General features: G+C 41.3%; 1 protein-coding gene across 8 annotated transcripts in view; it reads left to right on the top strand.

Moving 5' to 3' along the window:
* ELAVL2 (ELAV like RNA binding protein 2) overlaps nt 1-15039 on the top strand; it is a 134220-nt gene that overhangs the window by 104614 nt on the left and 14567 nt on the right. The window lies entirely within an intron of this gene.

Below are 15039 nucleotides of genomic sequence, written 5' to 3'. Positions count from 1 at the left end.
TTGCCGTAAACAAAGTGGATGTTCTCTTGGGGACCTGAATTTGGGGCATTTAGTGTCACTAGACTTTCCGAACCAGGTCTCTGTAGGTGCGAGGATGTGGGGCTGTGCCCAGGGCGGGATACCTCTGCTTTCTTCCAGGCTGAGCACTCAGCCAGCCAGACCTCCAGTTTGGGAGGAAAACACGTACCTGGGGGTCATATGAAGCAGCTCAGTCAGTTAACATCTATTTCAGCATTTCACTGGTAATTGGACAGTAAAGGCATTATTAGAGTGATTTTCCGAATCTTTGTTTTATCGGGTGCTACCCATCCTTTAACCATTTTTTTTTTTTCTGGTAGATTCTTGCAGGTCATAGGTGCTAGTTTAAAAAAACAGAGCAAAGTGTGTCTGTCTCTAATTAGTGTGGACTTTAGAAAAGCACCCGTTTCCGTTTTCTCTTTCTCCCTGCCCCCCAGAGCCAGATTATCCTGTCATCGCCTTGATCCTGAGCTCTCAGCCACAGGTGCTGAAGCAGAATTACTTGTGGAGTTTTTACTTCGGGAAGTTTCTGGACACACTGTTTATGTGCAAGCGAGAGGGGGGCTTTTTATTTTTTAAAAACAATGCAGGAGTCTGCTACTGGTCTGGGCTCCCTCCCCACCCCTCCTGTGAAGAATCCTTTGAATGCTGCCTCAGGACTTGGAGATGCACGTCCTGGATTTGAGCCCTGCTTTTGTTCTTTCGGTGTAGTTTTCTCATTTATGAACTGAGGGCAATGGTACCAGGCTACACAGTTACTGGGAAACCTTTTCTAGACATCTGGAGGCAGGTAGTACTTGTGCTGCTGAACTGTCACTTTCAGAGAGAGAAGATGGAGACTATTCCATGGTTTTTCTATCTTCCTTTTCCATAGGAAGTCGTGTTTTAGAAACCTAGTTGGGGAGGAATGAAAAACTACTTTTACTCTGAAGAAAGTCACACTATTTAGTTGGATATTTTAAAAATTACAGTAGATACCTGGTGTTACAGAGAGATGGATTTTGGAGAGAGAGAAAAAAAAAATCAATACATCGTGGTAATGCGATCTGTTTTGTGGTCATTGGTGTAAGGTTACCTTTTCCCATGGGAACCAGAGGTTCAGTCCTTCCAGCTTAGGTCCCAGGGTTGTAATGAGTCTTGAAGCGACCTTCCGGTGAGCCGCAGAGCATCTGCCCGGCCCTGGAAACAGGCGATTCAGAAAAAGCTCCAGTTTCCACAAATTTTGTCATTAATGACTCTAGGAACCCAAAGGTTGCCTCTTGCTTTACCCAGACAACCCTGTTCTTTTTTTTTTTTTTTAATATATATTTTATTGATATTTTACAGAGAGGAAGGGAGAGAGAGAGAGAGCTAGAAACGTCGATGAGAGAGAAACATCGACCAGCTGCCTCTTACACACCCCCTATCAGGGATGTGCCCGCAACCAATGTACATGCCCCTGACCGGAATCGAACCTGGGACCTTTCAGTCCGCAGACCAACGCTCTACCACTGAGCCAAACCGGTTTCGGCGACCCTGTTCTTATGCCTGAAAGCTCTGACCTCAAAGTCAATCAAGCACAGCAGCCCTTTGCAGAGATGGGCCCAACTGATGGACTGCCTGACCCAGCCAGTCTGATTCCTGGAAATACCTTTGGATTGATTTTTATGGGCTTTTCTTTTCTTTTACATTTCTGTATTTGTGGGTAATTTATATTTCAAGAAACCTGGGAAATGGTTTTATTCAGAAACCAGGCACTTAAACATTGGTGGGTGGTGAGGAGGAGAGTTCTCCAGGGAACCCTGATTCACCCCCGATTTTGAGGATTACCTGTATTAAATCCTTCTGTATAAGGGACTGCCAAGACAAGGGTGTTCCTCAGGATCCCAGAAGTAGGGCAGTTGGTGAAGTTCAAGTTTCTGGACCCCAGTCAAGAGTTGCTGTCTCTGTTTATCCGCAGAATGAGGCCAAGGGAGTTTTATTTTGATGCCACCACAGGTGCGTCTTACCAGGTGGTGGTCTGATGGGAGAACCATAGTGGACCTTAATGACTTGTGCTTGCAAAGGTCTGGGTTTCTAAAGAAATCTGTATGTAAATAGGATGTTTGTTTGTGAATTCTATCATACACTATCTGGGGTATTTAGGATTAACAGATATACTTTTAATAAATATAATACCGAAATTACTTTAAAATATACACTTATTCCCTCTCTCTCTCCCTCCCTCCCCCTCCCTCCCTCCCTCCCTCTCTCTCTCTCTCTCTCTCTCTCTCTCTCTCTCTCTCTCTCTCTCTCTTACAAACACACACACACACACACACACACACACACACACAATTTGCTCATTTTCAGGGTATTGGAATGATATTAAATACTTTTAGCATTACAAGTACATAAACATCATTTAATATTTGATTCTGACATTGGGGAGTTTACAGAATAGTTCTTCTGACACCCATTTATTTAAAGTGAGTGTTTTGTCGTATAAAGATGGGGAGTTGAATTATATGACCCAGGGTGGTTGTGAATCCTTAGGTTATGGAAGTTGCTTTTACAATGCAATTAAAACTTGACTCATTTATAGGCTCCTAACTAACTGCACTCTCCTCCCAGCCTTCCCCAGTGTCTGGATATTTGAACTTTTGAGTCATGGTTTGAACAAATCTGAATTTGCTCTATTATCGTAAGAACATCCCTGCAGAACATATTATAAGTATTTAAAGGGAAAAATTATTGTATGCTGCCTTCATTTATAAACCTTTTGACTTAGAAGCTGAATTTATTCCCATAGTTATATGAAAGCCCTGTGTAGTATTGCCAGGCGGCTTAGCATGCCTCTGTTCTGCTCAGATTTGCAAAAATGGGTTAATAAGTCATCGTCACCAACTTGTAGGATTTTCTTTGGTTCTTCATTAACCAGTATCTTGGGGAAATTGTGAAATATGCCTTGTCTGCAAACTACTCTGGCGCACAAAGTCAAATGTACTGTGAAGGTGAGGGCTGAAAACAGCCCTCTCACCTCTGTGCTTTGTTCTCTGAGTATTAAATAACATTGATTTACCAAGTGGCAAAGGGTCTCCACTTTGGCTATTTAATTACAGCCAGTGAATGTTATTGATGCTATCACTCAGCAGCCCAGGGAGAGGACATGGTGCCTGACCATTCGGTGCTCCCAGCAGTGCAATTAAATGCCGCAGGATTTACCGCCTTCTGAAGGTAAAGCGAGGTGCTCCCACATGCCTGGAGTAGGGGAGCAGCCAAGGTATTGCCTCTTTCAGTTTCTGGAGGAGTTCTGTGAATGACAACGCGTGAATGATACGATCTCTTGATTATGTCCAGTGAAGGTTGTTGGTAAGTGCTTCCCTTAAAAGCACTCATTTTTGTAAAATTGGGACAACCGCCATATACAAGGTTTTAGGAATACAACAGTTACTTTCTGTTAAAACTGTTTGGGGGAAATATATGGTTCAGGTGTCTAATAGGTATTTGGAGGATGAGGGATTGTCTCAGATGAGACTATTAGTCCTGCAAATCAGTTCACTTAGAAAAGCGTTCCCTGTGATTACCCTCTAATGTCTAATCATGTTGAGAGAAAAATACCTTGGCAGGTTTGAAGTTATAAAACATTCAGTAATGTTGTAGGGGCTAGTAATGTACTAGTAGTATTTCAGGGGCTATTCCTTTTAAATTATCTACTGAATAAATTTTTCATAGCTTTATAACTTATGCCATATTTATAAAATATGTAGAGGTAAAACTTTCTTTGGCTCTGGGAAGGCTTGTAATAACATTTTCATTATCCTTTTTTCTCTTTTTAAATCATATGATATATATTTCTTTATCATACATTACACACACACATATATGCTTCTCATATCTCACAGATTTTCATGCAGGCCTATTTGAGAGATGGGGCATGCCAAAGATAATCCAAAGTATTTCCTGTAACTGCCCTGTTTTTTGTTTTGTTTTTTAAAATATTTTTAGTTGATTTCAGAGAGGAAGGGGAAAGGAGAGATAGAAACATCAGTGATTCAGTGATGAGAGAGAATCATTGATTGGCTGCCTCCTGCACGGCCCCCACTGGGGATTGAGCCTGCAACCCAGGCCTGTGCCCTGACCAGGAATCAAACAGTGACCTGGTTCATAGGTTGACACTTAACCACTGAGCTACTGTGGCCAGGCTGCCCTGTATTTTTTAATGGTATATGGTTTATACCAGTTAAACTTACCAAGGACAGGCTACCCTTGAAAGAAAGTGAGTTGGTTTCCTAAAAATTTTTGTGCTTGTGTGTGTGTGTACACATACACATCTGCACACACTAGATACTTGACAGTTATGGTAATACCATCTTGGGACACCTGTGAGTAATTAAACAAGTACTTGATTTATCAAGCATTTAAGTGCCTAGGATGCACTGGGCAGCGGAGCTAAAACATGACAAGAGGTGGCCTGTTCCTGGATGTCATTGTGCAGCAGGGGCACAGCTCTGGCTCATGTGGCCATCATCTGAATGTGTAAGGGAAAGAGAGAACGGTGGATGGATAAGTCACTGAGGAAGAAGAAAGGTGACACGTGAAGGAATGTCTCGTCCAAAGGTGCGGACAGGCCTTAAAGTGACATGTACTTCCTGGAAAAAACTCCACCTGAAAGCGATCAAGTCTGCTTATTTTACCAAGTAATAACCTTCTACCAAAAAATGGTTGGTAGCAAAATTTGATTCAACCTGGCCCCATGTGTTACATGTATACTTCTTACGTGATGACCTAACTTATCAGAGCTACAGGATGAATTTTGGGCAGATGAATTCATTTTTTTTGTGGACACATCTGCCTCATTTTGCAAAGATCCCTGGTGTGACTTAACCAAGTCTCGGTATGACAACACAATGCACATTTTCCACAGAGTGTTTAGTGTCCACACAGAGACAGGGCCATTCTGTTTTCATTACTGTGTGTGGATAGCTGAGTGAACTTCGTAGCCAAGCAGTTTTTCTTCTAGCTATAGGACAAAAGAAAACTTAATTGCAGATGACATTTAAATTAGCTTTGTATTGCCACACTGATCTTGACTAGTCTCCTCACCTGGCTTCTGATGGCAAAACTGTGTGCATATTGTACAGGTATGTGACATACACGTTTCTGTAGATTGTCATTGCCTTAGCCAGGAAAGCCTCACCTGACAATGAAGAGCTCAGAATCTGCCCCAACTCTCCCTATGCAGTGCTTTTATTGTCCTACAGAATTTTTATCTCAGCAGGGTTCTTCATCCTTAAATATGCAGAATCTGAGTCTTCCCTCTGCCTATACCAGTGCTTCTCAACCTTTCTAATTCTAGACCCACAGGTTGAGATCCGCTGCTATAGAGCCTAAGACCATTGGAAAACACATATTTACATTAAGATTTATGCTGAAACTGGTTTGGCTCAGTGGATAGAGCATCGGCCTGCAGACTGAAAGGTCCCAGGTTCGATTCTGGTCCAAGGCATGTACCTTGGTTGCAGGCACATCCCCAGTAGGGGTAATGCAGGAGGCAGCTGATCAATGATTCTCTCTCATCGATGTTTCTAACTCTCTATCCCTCTCTCTTCCTCTCTGTAAAAAATTAATAAAAACTATATTAAAAAATTTATAACAAAATTACAGTTATGAAATAGCAATGAAAATAATTTTATGGTTGGGAGTCACCACAACACATGAAGAACTGTATTAAAGGGTCGCAGCATTAGAAAGGTTGAGAACCACTAGTCTATACCAATGTCATTGTTTACCAAGTTTAATTTGGCATTTAAAAGGACTTAGTTTTCAGTGCACATGCCTTTTCTCTCCTGGTTGTGGATTGCTCTCTGAGGGCAGGCATCTTTGTCTTCAGAGCACCTCACAGAAAACTTGGGCCCTGGTAATAATTCCTGAAAGAGGAAGTTTCTCCATATTGTTGATAAGAAATAGACCCGCCCTGGATTCTCAAAGAGAAAAAACTGCAACTCTCACTTCTTGGTAGGCATTTCTACTCACTGAAGATATAATCAAATGAAGGATGTGTGAAGGACTTACCTGCTCCTTTTTCTTTTTTTCTGCAATAAATGAAGATTTAACTGTTGTTATCCCTTTATGGAAGATTTTCTATGTAAAGTCTTCTGCCTTTATCTTTGTCTGTCAGCCCCCCCCCCCCCTCTTTCTCTGATATATATTTTCTCTCTGTATCAAACTGTAGATGAAGGAGTTTGTAAAAGCCCGTGGATGTGTACCCACGGACATTGGCTTGTTGAAAACTGTTTTCCCCATACATTGCTAATCAGTACTAGTTGGCTTTTATTCTTTTTTTTTTTTTTTTTAATCCTTCCATGAGGATTTGTTTTTGGTGACTTTTAGAAAGAGAGGAAAGGAGAGAGAGAAAGAGAGACAGGAATCAAACCCACAACCTTTTGCTGTACGGGATGATGCTCCAACCAACTGAGCCACCAGGCCAAGGTTTTTCTTAAACAGCCCCACTCTGCTGTCACAGCGGTGTGCTGAAAGGACCCTAAGAAGCTGTTACAGGAGAACGGCTTTCGAAGAAGGGGATGAGTACGTCTGTTTTTCCACCAGCATAAGCCAATTTAACTTCTGTATTGTTTCCAATAGGCATAAAAAGGCAGGTAGTTTGGGCCAGTACTGCGCCTTCTAATCATCTTGCCTGAGAGGCACTTCACAATAGCCCCTGGAAAATACTTACTCGGCAGGTATTGGAGTGCCTGCGTGGGGTGTGTGAGACATATATCTATAAGAGTTAGTTACAGCCCTGTAGGAGCTCAACGCCTGATAATATAACAGCTTTGCTGCCCCCGGAGGAGGCACTGGGCAGCCTGCTGTTTGGCCTCGTAGAAGCCCGAACACCTGGGATACTGAGTCCTGAGCCTTCCTTTTCCTCCTCAGGTCGCTCATGTCCTTAGAGGGTATTTAATGGAAGTGTCTGGAGTGAGGCGTTTACAGTGCTGCCTACTAGTGTAGCCTTCTTAGTGTTGGTTTATTCTCTGTGCAGTCACGTTGCTTTAGACTCTGATCGCAGAGCCTTGTAGCCCCTTCCACATGCAGAAACATACATGTAGCCCTAGCTCAAATCAGGCGCAGCTTGAAATCCCTTCATTGTTTCTACCACTGTCTCCCCAAAAAAGTATCCTCTGTGTTTCATCCTGCACCTCTTGAGGATCTATCTCTATAAGAGAGAAGGAGGGAGTGGGAGGGTTTTGATTAGAGAAATAAAATTAAGTTGGCCTTTTGTACCAGCCTCATGCTTTATCCAGGCTTCAGGTTCTCTCACACTCTTACCTGCCATTGCCTTACAAAATACAAGCAATATTTTATAATATCATAATTATAAGCCATAATTACAAATTTGCATTACACATTGTATTGTAATGTAATAATTCATATACTTTTTTTTTAACTGCCATGGGTTTGGAAAACATCTTAGTTATTTCAGCTTTGAACTGCTTTTCTGTTAAAAGTGATGCCTCTTCCTAGTGTCCAGGTCTCCATGTCTGTGTCTTCTTACCTGATCTAAGAGACAGTGGTATGTTTGAGTTTTTTCTTTCATAAACTGGGCTGCTGAAAATAATACTCAGTTCATACACTTGTGAGGCTCAGTTGAGTTAGTGTATGTAACATACCCAGCCTAGTGCCTGGCACATGGGAAGAACTTAATGCATGTCGGGGGCTGTCATTAGCAGTGTTGTTAAGAGATTATACACAGGAAATCATTACATTATAATTAAAACATTACTATGGTTCTCCAGCTCTGTGTTAATAGTTCTATTACTCTACTTAATCCTTATGAGGTCCCTGTGAGGTAAGGAGTACTAAACACAGAAATGAAGGTTTCAAAGTACCAAAGGGAATTATTCCAGAGTTATGTAACTGGCAAGCAAGCAACAAGAGTCTCCAGATCTGGACCTAGCTCTGTGCGCCTCTATAGCTTGTGCTTTTACTCCTTGACTTTGCTGTGGTGCAAGCATTAATTTCTGGCCACTACTTCCTATTGCTCTCTGTGCTGGCCAGAGCCTTACCAGTAATAATGCATTTTCTTCTACCTCCTATTTATGTTTAAAATTTTTAAAGATTATATGCCCATATAAATACAGGGTCATTTCTCATTCTTACTTATTTTTAATAGTTGCTTTTTTAAAAATTGGTTTTAGAGAGGAGGATGGGAGAGGGATATAGAGTTAGAATCAGCTGCCTCTTGCTGGAACCTGCAACCCAGGCATGTGTCCTGATCGGAATTGAACTGGTGACATCTTGGTTCATGGGTCGATGCTCACCCACTGAGCCACACTGGCTGGGCTCATGTCTCATTTTTCATGTTAAAAGAAAAGGAGTCTTCTCTCTTAACCACTACTGACACTTCCTAAGGCAGAGCGGGTAGGAATGGACTTTGCTGGTTACAGCTGGAACTCCATTTATTTTGTGTGTGTGCGCGCCACTTTTATGTAATCGCTTCCTAAAATGTTAATGGGCTAAGTGATGGCTTTGGGCTTGGAAATGGAATATGGAATATTTTGATTGGTAGATACCTGCTTTGACCTTGGCATGACTAAATCCACCACCACTGCGGTACTGAATTTCACTTAACTGCCACCAATGGGAAACATTGAAGGTTGTGTGTTTTTATAAGGAAGACATACTTAGTGTCCTGAGCATAAAGGACTGAGACATTTGAAATTAATCTTAGAGCATTAGGGAGCCCCTGAGGGAATTGAAGCAGAGCATAACATGATCAGATGTATCCCTCAGTATCTGAGCTACTCGCTTGAATGAACACAATCTTTGTGTAGACTTAAAGAATTCAACAAATCCAGGCTCAGTAACATTTGAGGTTCCTTCTGTATTTCCCATTGATGTAGTTTTTCTAAATTCATTCTGTGTCTTGAAATACCTATGAAAAGCGGCTATACCTTCTCTAAGCCTTCCTGCTAGGTGTGATTATTCCTTAGAGCTCAAACATCTTTGCTTTAGTTTCTGATGGATCTATTTCTGTTTGCTCTATTCTCTCAGGCTTACTCATTTGCAACCCTTTGTTGAAATTTATCTGTTTTTATGTAAAACCTCATCTTGGCCTAAGATACCTGTAGGTGCCTCAATGTGTGTTTGAATCCTGATCCTGCTAGGGTTTTGCATTTAGAAGATCTAAGTACCGTATTTTTCGGACCATAAGACGCACCAGTTTTTAGAGAAGGAAAATGAAGAAAAAAAGATTCTGAAACAAATAGTGTCCTAAAATATTTTATGTGCATTAAAACCCAACATCACAGTCATAAACACATGTACTCAACCCTGTAAAGTAAACAGCAGCATTTAGAACCATTTTAGAGCTGGGCAAGCACACACAGACCACACAGAGCCGGGCAAGTAAAAAAACTTTTTTTTTAAAGTATATGTGTAGGCTATATTTGGACCATAAGACGCACTTTTCCCCCCCAGAAGTGGGGGGGAAAAGTCCCTGCGTCTTATGGTCCGAAAAATACGGTATATGTCCTTCTTTTGGGTGAACTTTGAGGTCGGTGGCCTGAATTGAGGTTAGAGATCACATTCTTCTGTGTACTTTACTTCTGAGGGCTTTTGGAGGGTCCAGTGTAGTCAGTCACCTGTCCGGAAAGCCTTGCTGTTAACAAGACCTTTGTTACTGTGTTCCAGAGTCATAGCTGATTTTCATTTAGTGATAGTGTCATTTTTCAGACAGTCCCATCAAGGCTCCATTTTTTATAAGAACAGCAATTAACTCTCCATTTAAATAGGCCCAGCGATGACCGGCCGTGTGCACTCCCTTCTGCAGGAGAGATTGAAAGGAGCTTCTGAAGTGGCAAGTGTCTAATTTTCAGGATGTTTGTAGTCCTAGGTCAGTAATTGACAAGTGATAGAAGTTGTTCAATGGTGATCTCACCAGTGGGAGATTTTTCAAATGCCCCTCGTTTAATGAAGGAGGAATTTCTGTGTTCATCTATAGACCTTATCATCTTAATCTCTGGCATTAATGTCCATTGTCACTGATCTTTTCCTTGATGAATCAGAACTGGAGGCAGTTATGTTTTTGGACAAAAGCACTTAAATGGACTTGTATTGAAAGTAATGTTCAGGGATTTTTAAACCTTACTATGCACATTTAAAATACCAGTTATTATCCATATTTCCATTCCTTTTAATTCTGCATATTGTAATTGTGTCCTTTTTTTTTTTTTTTTTAATCCTCACGTTGAGGATATGTTTTTACTGGTTTTTAGAAAGAGGGGAAGAAAGGGAGAGGGAAACATTGATATAAAAGAGCAACATCAATCTGTTGCCTCCTGTACCCACCTCCACCACGACCGAACCTGCAACCTTTTGGTTCATGTGGTGATGCTCCAACCAGCAGAGCCACCCAGCCAACGTGATTAACTTGGTTTTGATAGCTCATTCCTCATATGCTTCCTTGAATGTTTAATGTATAATTAGTTTCAGTTGCGAATGAAGAAATGAGTTTTTAATTGTAAGAAATATACTGTGTTTTAAACTATTCCATTTTTGAGACCTAATTACTTTGTTACACCTATTTTTATCTCTATTGTGTCCAACCTGATCTCATTTGTGAAGAACAAATGGAGACACCATTGGCCAGAGCATTTGTTTGCCTGGTACTTGTAACTGCCTCCCTCTCTCTTCCCTCAAGTAATCTTAGGATTGCTTGTCTTTGTTTATTATATCACTTGGAAGGTTGTGGGAAATTCCTGCATCAACCCGAGTTTTAAATTGCTGTCATTGGAGTAGATTGCTGTTCAGTGTAGTACTCCCTGTGTTATCTTTAAATATTTAAATTGCAGACTCTCTAGCTGCCTCTTAAATTAGATCCTTCACTTAGTCGTTTTGACATTTTGTAACCTTGCTTCTCAGGCATTAAATATTCACCTGTTTAAATGGCAGTGAAAATTTAAAATCCAAACCCATCTATTAACCCAGAGAATGGTGTTTGGAGAGCAGCTTGCGCTTGGTGAAGGAGTGGCTTCTCTGATCCCGCTGGGACAGACGCTGGAGGTCCATCCTACTGACGTATTTCTCATTCAGAACTCGCCACAAAACAAAACCACCTCTTGGGTCTTCTCCAGGGGTTTTAGTCTGGAAGAACCACACAAAGATAGACAACATTTTGAGGTTTAAGATAGCCCAAGCGTGGTTCTCTCAGTGGGTATTAAAGCATGGCACCAGTACGTACTCCAGAGCCACAGAAAACATCAGAATAAGGAAGGTAGCTGACAACTGCCAGATGCAAAATTTGATCTGGAAACATATTTGGCTCTTCAAAGGTGCAAGTCCTTATCCTACTGTCAGCTTTCTTCCTCCTTTGGTCTCAGTGTTGTTTCCATGTATAATCCTTTACGGTGGGAGAAAGAGAAGACATATTTTCCTGGAAGGGAGAGTCTTCCTTGCTAAAGGGAGAGAAAGGGAGCAACTTTGCTCCTAGAAACAATAAAGTTTCAGGCCTGAGACACAGCATAGTGGTCTGGGAGGGGGGGACAGTTGCCCTTACAAAATTTCGGGAAGTGGGCAGGGGTGGAGTAGGGGTGGCGCATTACTCATTTAATTACATCCTAAAAATAAGGGAGTATAAAACTAATTCCAAAATTCTGATAACGATGTGCAGTTTCTCTAGTTCATAGCAATTGGTGGCCACTCATCCTTTTCCTGGAAAAAGTGACTTTTAAAAAATATTAATGGAAAATGAAATAAAATAACTTTTGACTTAATTATAATTTCTAGTACCATCTTGTTTTCTGCTCTGCTCACTTTCACTCTGCATTTAAGAAATAACCAAGGGACATTTAATTTTTCTCAACTCTCAGAACAAGTGTACCAAGCGAGTTACTACCGTGTGGTAGTGTGGCAGAGAAACCAGACAAGTAGACAAGAACACGGGGTCGGAAGACCAGAATTTGAATCAAGAGTTCAACACGTGTGTGTAACCTTAGGCATGTTAATTGCCTCGTCGATATCTATTTCCCCAGCAATAAAATACTAACGTGTGCCCTACCTACCTCACAGGGTTGTTGTGAGGCACAAATAAAATAACTGTATTTGAAAATGGATGGCAAATGAAGTCTCAGGGTTTGTCACCTCCAGGAGTTTGCATACAATTTTATACCCCTGTCCTGCCTGATTGGAACCAGTTCATTGACAAAGTTACTAAAAAATACTGTATTGAGATTTGTTATTAGTTCTTGGGGCCTTTACAATATGGTTGTGTGCTGAAAGTGTATCCAGGATTTGTGTTAGTCAGGTTTGATAAGACCTGCAGACACAGAAATGATTGTTAGAAAGAAAGAAGTTTATACTCACACATGTCTAGAAACCGACGCAGCATGCTACGTAGGGCCACATGGGGAAGCACCAGGGGCAGTCAGGTGTCAGGGGAGAGGGCAGAGCCTTCACTGGGGTTCCTGTGGAAGGAAAGGGTGAGGCAGGGTAGAGGGAGGTGAGTAAAGTTAGCGTTCGGTAGGTGGGATAATTTTGGAGAGCTCTGGGCTACAGGCTGGTTCCTAGATGTGTCTAGTGCCTGGCCCTGAAGTGACTTAGGGCTGGAGGGGATATTGGTTTGGTGAGTTAGATCAAGGAGATAGCAGTGTGGGCTCCCGATTGGTTGGTTTGTATATCAAAGTTGTGCTCACCAGGGGAGTGATTTACTATCTCTAAGAAGGGGCAGGCTCTTCAGGATCAAGGCCCTACATGTACCAAGCATACAGAAAATAAGACAGTCTAGTCAGCACAGGCTGGGAATTAAAGAAGCAGTGTGAACTGAAAGGAAAACTAAAAGTAGGTAACATAACTGACCCAAGTATGTTTTCAAAGCTTTTATATAAGCACTAAATATAAACCCGTTTTCCTAAATATATTTTAGGATAACTTTTAAAACACTCCACCCACACTCCTCTGAAATGCACAAAGCAGTAAATGTCGCTGCGTGAGTAAATTCTTGGGAGCACGGTAATGGGCTCAGGTTACTCCCAAGCCTAGTAGTCTGGATCCTTACCTACGTTTTCAGGGGCATGCAGAGGTAAATAATATTTATAATATAGTCACCTAGCTTACCCAGAGGATTGGGAATTGTTCTTTTTAGGCTCTGTGCTCAGCATTTTATGTGCTTTAGAGATTATTTAATTATTCCTAATAACTATATAAAACCAGTATAGTTATGTGTAATGGAATTAAAGAATTTGTCCATAATGAAGGGAGCCTAGTTTTTTTTCTCTTTTAAATAGTTTATATATATATATATATATATATATATATATATATATATATTTTTTTTTTTTTTTTTTTTTTTTTTTACAGAGAGGAAGAGAGAGGGATAGAGAGTTAGAAACATCCATGAGAGAGAATCATCGATTAGCTTTCTCCTGCACACCCCCTACTGGGGATGTGCCCACAACCAAGGTACATGCCCTTGACCGGGATCAAACCTGGGACCTTTCAGTCTGCAGGCCGATGCTCTATCCACTGAGCCAAACCAGTTTCAGCAAGGGAGCCTTGTTTTGAGGTCAGGCACATTGCTCAGCAATCTGTCACCTTGACACCTACTGAGTTACACTTTTCATGCCGTGCTTGAGCTCATGGAGAGCCTGCCCGCCTCTGCTGCCTGCTTCCTCAGCCATTGCACATTAGCCGCCTGACTTTGAGAGGATGCTGACTCTGTTGCCCATGGGAAGTGGCTCTTCCTAAAAGGAACACTTCTCTCACGTGATCTGGAGCAGACTGACAGCTGACTTGCTGAGAGCTCCCTGCCCCTGACATAAAGCCTGGAGACCGTTAGATACCAGGGCATCCAAGCAGTGAGATTCTATTACCCAGAGGATTGGGGATTGTTCTGTCCTCACTGACTGCATAGGAATACATTGGCTTTATGTTTGTATCTGTTTATCACTGTCCCAGGACTGGAGTCCACTTTTGTTGCCTTCTTGGTCACTTGGAATTTTCCTTCATTTCTTATTTTTCACTTAGATTATAGTTCCCCAAGTCCATGGTTCCTTAAGTTCATCGTTCTTAAGGGTGTAGGCAGAAAAAAAGAGTAGCATATGAGTATTTATTGAGTCCTTTTGCCTGGAGGTCAGGACAGTGCTAATATAGCCTTTGGGACAACAGGTATATTTTTGCTTGTTAATCAAACTTTGAATGAAGGATAAGAGTATTCACACTATTAGGACAGGGATAAAATATAGCCAAGACCTTTTATTAAAGTAGTATTAAACCTGGCCTTCCTTTTATACCCCCTGGGAAATAAAAATGAAAAAAAGGTAACAAAGAGCTATGAGCATAATAACCATGGAGAAAATATTTCATGTCAAAGACTGTTTAAATCAAAAAGTTTAAAAAAAATAAAGGGAAAGGGATAGAGAGATCGAAACATCTATGAGAAAGAAGCATTGATCAGCTGCCTCTTGCACATCCCCTACTGGGGATGTGGCTGCATCCAAGGTACATGTCCTTGACCAGAGTCAAACCTGGGACCCTTCAGTCCACAGGCCAACACTCTATCCACTGAGCCAAAAAGCAATGAAGTAGATTAAAAGTGAATACTAATGGATGAAAGCAGGTAGAATTTACCATAACAGGATACCATGTAAGTCAGTCCTAGAATTAGACCCATTTGCCTTTGTCATGAATAATCTGGAAGAGGAGGTATAATGTGAAGTTTCTATTGTTTAGACAGACTCAGTTTATCTAAAACTTGGCAGGGATAGCTTATAGGCAGAGAGCAACCAATTACAATTTGGGAAAGTCTAGATGACTTGATGAACTGTCCCTTTAAGGCTGTGGTCCAGTAAGCGGCTGTGACCCGTCAGATCAATGGGGTATTACATTGGTTTACTCAGCAAATATTTTAGCATCTACCACATGCCAAGAGATTGAGGATACCATGATAAGAGATAAGAGAGTTAGCTGTATGAACTTAAGTAAAGAATGTTGATTATAAGTAACTTGGACTTACTTTCTCTTCCATCCTAGTAGGATTTGGGGTACTATATGTCAAAGATGGGTTGA

This window comes from Pipistrellus kuhlii, unplaced genomic scaffold, assembly GCF_014108245.1.
Source record: "Pipistrellus kuhlii isolate mPipKuh1 unplaced genomic scaffold, mPipKuh1.p scaffold_m20_p_12, whole genome shotgun sequence".
Lineage (NCBI taxonomy): Eukaryota > Metazoa > Chordata > Mammalia > Chiroptera > Vespertilionidae > Pipistrellus > Pipistrellus kuhlii.
The sequence above is the reverse complement of the archived record's forward strand: the minus strand, read 5'-3'. Positions and strand labels throughout refer to the sequence as shown.